We start from the raw sequence: 7,223 nt of genomic DNA, 5'->3' as shown, positions 1-7,223 counted from the left end.
CAGCAGAGCAGTGGTCTAACACACTGGCATCTGACATGGAAGTGCAGATGAAGCAAAGGTGTGTCACTGTGTTCATCCACGTGGAGGAAATGGCACTCAGTGACAGTCATTGACACTTGCTGAATGGTTATGGAGATCAAACAGTGGATATGAGCAGAGTGAGGGAGTGGATAGAGCATTTGAGAAGTGGGGACAGTGACAGTCACCTCTGCTAGTGCAGGTTTTACAAGCATGGCATCCAGGCTCTTGTTCATTGCTGATCAAAATGCATAGCTAACGGTAATGACTGTTAAAAATAGTATTTTGTAGCTGAGAATTTGCTCAATCAAATATTGTCATACTCTTTGTATCTACTGTAATTTCCAAGGAAAGAAATAGAAGGCATTGCTTTTGGAGCAACCTATGTCGATTCCCTTTAAAGCTAATCAACATAAAGCAGCTCAAAACTCCTACTTCTGAAAATTTAGCTTTTTTATTTTGGTGCTCTCACATTTGTGAAAATTCATAGGAGCTTCCAGACTACAGCATTCAGAAAATCCCTGACATTGTGCTTTCCAGCAAGCCCAACCGGAAGACACAGTTCCATTAGCAATTTGGCTGCAACTCTGCAGCAAATGCCCACAGGTATTCCATAAATATGCTGTCCATCTTCAGTCGGACACAACAATTCTCTCTGTTCTTGGCCAAATTCTTTGATGCAGAGGCCCCTGTCATCAGTTCTGGGCAGTTTGTATAGTGTTACAGCTCCTCCTTGGACCATTTCTCCCATTTGAAAAGTTGCCACAGTGAGTTTTCCAGCCTGCCAAGTTGGCAGATTCTATCCTTGAAACTGGAGAAGAGCCAGAAATTGTTGCAGCATTGTGAACCTTCCGTCTCAGTCAGTCATCGGCCTCTATCAGCACTCTTGCTTATGTTCACAGAGGAACTTCCTGATCATAATTTGCACTCAGCCAAAATCCCTCTGTCTTCATTTTAAGAAAGTGCTGAGCAGGGCCCTATTAAAATATTTGGATAGACTCATATAGTAGACCTAGTCTCTTGATAGTTTTCCTGGAGAATAAAGGAGACTTACTAATAAAATTTGGTGCAGCTTTCTTTCTCATATCTTTTCAGCATGAAGAGACATAGTCTAAATAACAGTAAAGGACTGAGAAATTGCCTGCCACACTGAATCTCATGTGTTTATTTACAGTAAAGTCAATTGGTAATCTTGCTAATTTCAGCAGCTAGAAAGTTTTCTGGTACTTTTCCATGCCAGCATTTCCTAATTGTTTGGATACTATGGGACCATGAAGAGCTATTGGAATGCTAAGCAATATACAGCCACGTGCAATAGCTTATGATAGCTCTATTCCTTATCTTGAAATGCACACACAATAGAAAATGAAGAAAATAGGGGAAATGATTGAGATTGCTCTCTGAAAAATATGTAGATCTAGCTGAATCTTCTTTGTAAGGTTGGAATGGCAAGTTTTCCTCTTACTGGTTTAACAAAACACAGGCATTTTCTAAGGAGTTATTCTCTACTTTAACTGGGCATCTGCTTGCTCAGAGGAGGTGAGATTGAGGCCAGTGGTTACTCTGGGAGATTGCCAGGACACACTTACTCAAAAGTCTGGCGCTATTCAAGTCAGTGACCAAAGTCTTGTTTATTTCAGTGAAATCAGGATTGCAGTCCCAGTGTTAAAAGCAGCTTCTGTTGCAAATCACTCAGATGGTAGCTGGAAAGCTGTGACCTGCAAGTGATTTAACAAAAGAGGAAAGAAATAACAAACAAAAAAAAAAAATTGAATGACTCATGTTAGATTCTGTGATTAAAGGCTTGTCTACCTAAATATGGTAGAGCCCTGAGGCACAAGGACAGGCAGGGGATCTACTACATCCCAGAGGAACAAGTCTCTGCCCTGATCCATCTCAGAGGGATGGACTCATTGTGATGACTCAACAGAGACGGTCTCATGGGTCATCCCAGGATGTCAGGGATCATACAAGATCTGGGGTAATGGGATGTCTAGGTGAGAAATGTGGGGAAAAAAGGGGAACAGAATGATTCAGGCAAGAGTAGGCCTGGAAAAATAGAGAGAAAAAGGGTAAAAGTGGCTGATCTCAAGTATACAGGTACTGGTTAATTATTGTCTCTCCATACCCTGCACCAGATCAACGCACCCTGTCCTGTCTTCATAATATATTCACTTTCTAACAGCTTTTTTTTCTGGGTGATGGCACTCTAATCAGTATGCATGTGTGTGTATGGGACCTGAGTGCTAGCAGCAAAAGCATGATCCCCAGTCACAGGGATCTGTGTGCCTCTGTGTCAGCAGATGAAGAAACTGGAGTGCATGAGTATGGTGTGGGTGCATGTGTCATTGTGACTCTACTACTGGCAAACAGCTGGCCTTGCCATTAAGTTGGATAAACTTAAATTCTTTTATTTTCTTCCCAAGCATTCCTGCTGGAGATAAAAACAGAAGCTGGTTCTTATGAATTCTTTTCTGTCATACCAAGACATGTATCGCTGTTTAAACTCTATCCATAGCAAATTCTTCATGCCTTATTAAACTGCTCAGAGCAATATGTTCTTAACGCAGTTATTACAAAACACTCATGACAACATTTTCGGCAGCTGGAGTAGAAGAACATCAGTGTAGTGAAAGAGTAGAATTCACTTCATAGATTAAACACCTAAATCTGGTGTTGGCCCTTGGGTGATGTGAGGTAGGGTATCTGCTTTCTTACAGGCAATGGAGAGCTCATCACTACATTTCTTCTGAAGCTGTTACACCCCAAGCATTCATGCAGTTATCTGCACTGTGTGCAATTAACCATTAACCGTACATCTAAGTGGTGCTATAAATGCATGGCTATTTTTAATCCTGTTTACTCCTAGCACACATACCCTAAAAATAACAGAAAGTGTATTTGATGGCAGATTTCCCATCACACATTTGTCTTTCAGGACACACAAATACTTTTTTTTTAGTTTTCTATCTCTCTTGAACAGAGATACAAGCTGCTGTCATTTTCTCATGCATCTAACTGCTGTGAATCTTTATCCCTTTTTCAAAAAAATTTATTGCTGTACTATTTTTATATCAGCACTATTCAATTTCTCATCTGGAGCAAAACAAGGAATTAAGCAGAATGAGAGTCAGGCTCAAGGTTGTAGTGTTTACTGGTGCAACTCAGCTGTATGGAAGACCTGAATGACGGATTTCACATTGGAGTTATGAGATTTACAAAAGTACATTTTGATTTTGTATTTTATATCTTCTGCTATATTCTACATATGATTCTATGACTGTGATCATCATACTCAAGTAAGACAGTAGTTAGTTTTATTTTCACGCTTACCAGAATTTTGTAGTGATATTGTCTTTACATGTTAGGCCCAGTGATTGAAATAAAAATGACATATTCCCAATAGTAAGTCTGCCCTGTTTGGTAGACACAAAGGCTAATAAACAACTCTAACAAGTTAACCTAATGGACATTAATCCGTATGCAAAAACATCTAATTGATAATTTTCAAAGCACTATTATTTCTGGTTTTTTTTTTTTTTTTTTTTTTTTTTTTTCATGTACAAAGTTTTTCTTAGCCCCTGCTTGGGTTATGAGTGAGCAAAGTCACAGTTCCAACACAGCCAAAAACAGAAAAATAATCTTTGACTCCTTTTCCTGTGCTTTATGAGCATTCTGATATTTGTGACACCTGAATTTCAGGTTGCTGCTCTTCTCTCACCATACATTTTACATTTTTACATTTACATACATTTTTATCATTTCTCAGCTAGCTTGCTGCCTTGTTGTTGTTTTAAAACCTCTTTTCACCAGCTGACTTTGAGCACTTGTCAGGGTCATGATCTACCCATGTCATTTTTTACTTTTAGTTGAGAGACTAATTTTTTTTCTTCTTCTAAGGCAGATATTATCTATGAAATAATTCAGTTCACAACAATATTACCTTCATCATTTCTTTGACAATCCCATCTGCATTTGGAAGGCATCCAAGTGTTCATGCCAGTTGTGTTCATTGCACAAGGATTTTGGCATCAAAACCACTGATGACACATATACATTTTTGACGGAAAAAAAACCAACACAACACTTTGTCAGTAGGCTTCTTTCTTCTTATTTTCAGTTCTGGCTGTCATCCCATAATATCATCAAAGTAGCTAGGTCTGCTGAGGATCAAGTAAGAGAGAAAGAAGTCAAGAAGCTTCAGAGGAAGAAAAAAAAATAGTGCAGAGCTGTCCAGTCCAATAGCCTGGGCTGGAAGTGTACAAAAAAAGAAGCCAATTAAATTCTGAAGAAGAAGAAAGGAGAAATGGGTCACAATCATAGAATCATAGAATCATAGGATTGCTCATTTTGGAAAAGACCTTAAAGATCATCGAGTCCAACCACAACCTAACCATACTACCCTAACTCTAACAACCCTCTGCTAAATCATGTCCCTGAGCACCACATCCAAATGGTTTTTAAAAACATCCAGGGATAGTGACTCAACCACCTCCCTGAGGAGCCTATTCCAGTTCTTAACAACCCTTTATGTAAAGAAGTGTTTCCTAATATCCAACCTAAACTTACCTTGGCGCAACTTGAGACTATTTCCCCTCATCCTGTCACCTGTCACCTGTCTTCCCAGTGAGAAGAGACCATCCCCTCTCTCCCTATGAGCACCTTTCAGATATTGGAAGAGAGCAGTAAGGTCTCCCCTCAGCCCCCAGACAAACAGCCCCAGTTCCTTCAGTCTCTCCTTGTAGGGCATATTCTCCAAGCCCTTCACAAGTCTTGTTGCCCTTCTTTGGACCTGCTCGAGCACCTCCATGTCCTTTCTGTACTGAGGTGCCCAAAACTTAACATAGTACTTGAGGTGAGGCCTCACCAATGCTAAGCACAGGGGCAGGACTACTTCCCAAATCCTGCTCACCACACCATTCCTGATCCAAACCAGGATGCCATTGGCCTTCTTGGCCACCTGAGCACACTGCTGGCTCATATTCAGCTGACTGTCCATCAGTACACCAAGGTCCCTTTCCATCAGGTAGCTTTCCAGCCACTCTTCCCCAAGCCTGTAGGGTTGCCTGGGGTTATGGTGACCAAAATGCAGGACCTGACATTTAGCCCTATTGAAACTCATATAGTTAACGCTGGACTATTGATCCAGTCTATCCACATCCCTCTGTAGTGCCTTTCACCCCTCAGGCAGATCAACACTCCCTTCCAGTTTGGTGTCATCTGCAAACTTACTGAGGGTTCACTCAGTCCCCTCATCAATATCGTTAACGAAGACGTTAAATATAAGTGGCCCCAGTACTGAGCCCTGGGGGACACCGCTCATGACCGGCCGCCAACTGTATTTAATTCCACTGACCACAAAAATTTGGGCCCAGCCATCCAGCCAGTGTTTCACCTAGCAGAGCGTATACCCATCCAAACCGTGGGCAACCACCTTCTCCACAAGACTGTGAGAGATGGGACACTTCCCTTTCCTTGCCAAGAGTCTGTGGGGACTGAACAACAGCAGAGCTGGATTCTGAGAAATTGCATTTATTACAAAGTTGTAAATGCCCTTTGCTGAGATTTCTGACTCTAGACATTTCTGTTTGACTGTCAACAGAGACAGTTGATTACAGAGATTATACAGTATTTAAAGCTGTGTTGCCAAATTCACTTTTACCACTCTCTTTTCCCAGTGAAATGGTTTGCTCCAGGGGTGTCTCTTAGGACCAATGCTCTTCAACATATTTATAAATAACAGACAGTGGGATAATGTGCAACCACGACAGGTTTGCAGGTGACATTACACTGAGTAGTGCAGTTGACACCTTAAAATGGAGAAGAGCCATCCAGAGGGACCTGGGCAGACAGATATAGAGGAGGACCATGAAGGTGATCAGAGGGCTGGAGCACCTCTCTAATGAAGAAAAGATGAATGAACCGGGCTTGTTTAACTTGGAGAAGGATCGGGGAAGGCTTGATTGCGTCCTTCCAAAACAGTAAGGAAGCTTATAAACAAGAGCACAAAAAACTTTTCACAGAATCACAGAATCAAAGAATTACAGAGACTGGGAGTGAGCTCCAGAGATCTATTCAGTAGAACTTCTTGCATAGCAGTTTTTGTCCATTGCCCCAGTTCTATTCAGTTCAAACACTGAGAGGAGTATGCCCCCATCAACTTAGCACCCACAGTTTTGATATTTATAAACAGTCAAGGGAACCCCTCAGCCTTTTCTTCTCCAGACTGAAGAGTCCCAGGTGTCTCTGCCTTTCCTCGTAAGAGAGATGCTCCAGGCACTTTAACACCTTTGTCACCCTGCGCTGGACTCTTTCCAGGAGATCCCTGCCTTTTTTGGATTGAGGAGCCCAGAACTGGACACAGTACTCCAGATGAAACCTCACCAGGGTAGAGTAGAGGGCAAACATCACCTCCCTTGACCTGCTGGCCACACTCTTCTTAGTGCATCCCAGGACACCACCGGCCTTTTTGGCTACCAGGGCACACTGCTGGCTCACAGCCAACCTGTTGCCCACCAGGACACCCAGGTCCTTCTCCACAGATTTCCTCTCCAGCAGGTCAGCACCTAACCTGTACTGATGCAACCATTATTTCTTCCCAGGTGCAGGACTCTACACTTGCTTTTGTTGAACCTCATCAGGCTCCTCTCTGCCCAGCTCTCCAGTCTATCCAGGTCTTGTGGAATGGCAGCACAGCCCTCTGGTGTGCCAGCTACTCCTCCCAGCTTCATATTATCAGCAAACTTGCTGAGGGTGCACTCTATCCCATCATCCAGATCACTGATGAGGATGTTGAACAAGACTGAGCCCTGGGGAACACTGCTAGTTACAGGCTTCCAGCTAGGTTCTGTGCCACTGATGACAACCCTCTGAGCTCTGCCAGTGAGCCAGTTCTCAGCCCGCCTCACATTCCACACTTCTATCCTATGCCTTCTAACCTTCAGTACATGGATGCTGTGGGAGACAGCCTCAAACACCTTGCTGAAGTCAAGGTACACAACATCCACTGCTCTCTCACTGTCTACCCAGCCCGTGATGGCCTCCTAACTGGCTACCGGGTTGGTCAAGCACAATTTCCCCTTGATGAATCCGTGTTGACTACTCCTGATTACCTTCTTCTCTTCCAGTTGCCTGGAGACGGCATATAGAATAGGTTGTTCTGTCAGCTTTCCGGGTTCAGAGCTGAGGCTGGCTGGTCTGTATTT

At 42.8% G+C, this 7,223-nt stretch overlaps 1 long non-coding RNA gene across 1 annotated transcript; it reads right to left on the bottom strand.

Annotated features, from left to right (window-relative positions):
• Window positions 1-1,624: 1,624 nt before the first annotated feature.
• Window positions 1,625-4,295, bottom strand: LOC121108987. The gene is made up of 2 exons (XR_005843661.1): window positions 3,962-4,295; window positions 1,625-1,736 (listed from the first exon to the last, which is right to left on the bottom strand). It is a non-coding gene; the product is annotated as an uncharacterized LOC121108987 (long non-coding RNA).
• Between the last annotated feature and the right edge of the window lie 2,928 nt (window positions 4,296-7,223).

This window comes from Gallus gallus, chromosome 1 (genome assembly GCF_016699485.2).
Source record: "Gallus gallus isolate bGalGal1 chromosome 1, bGalGal1.mat.broiler.GRCg7b, whole genome shotgun sequence".
Classification (NCBI taxonomy): domain Eukaryota; kingdom Metazoa; phylum Chordata; class Aves; order Galliformes; family Phasianidae; genus Gallus; species Gallus gallus.
The sequence above is the reverse complement of the archived record's forward strand: the minus strand, read 5'-3'. Positions and strand labels throughout refer to the sequence as shown.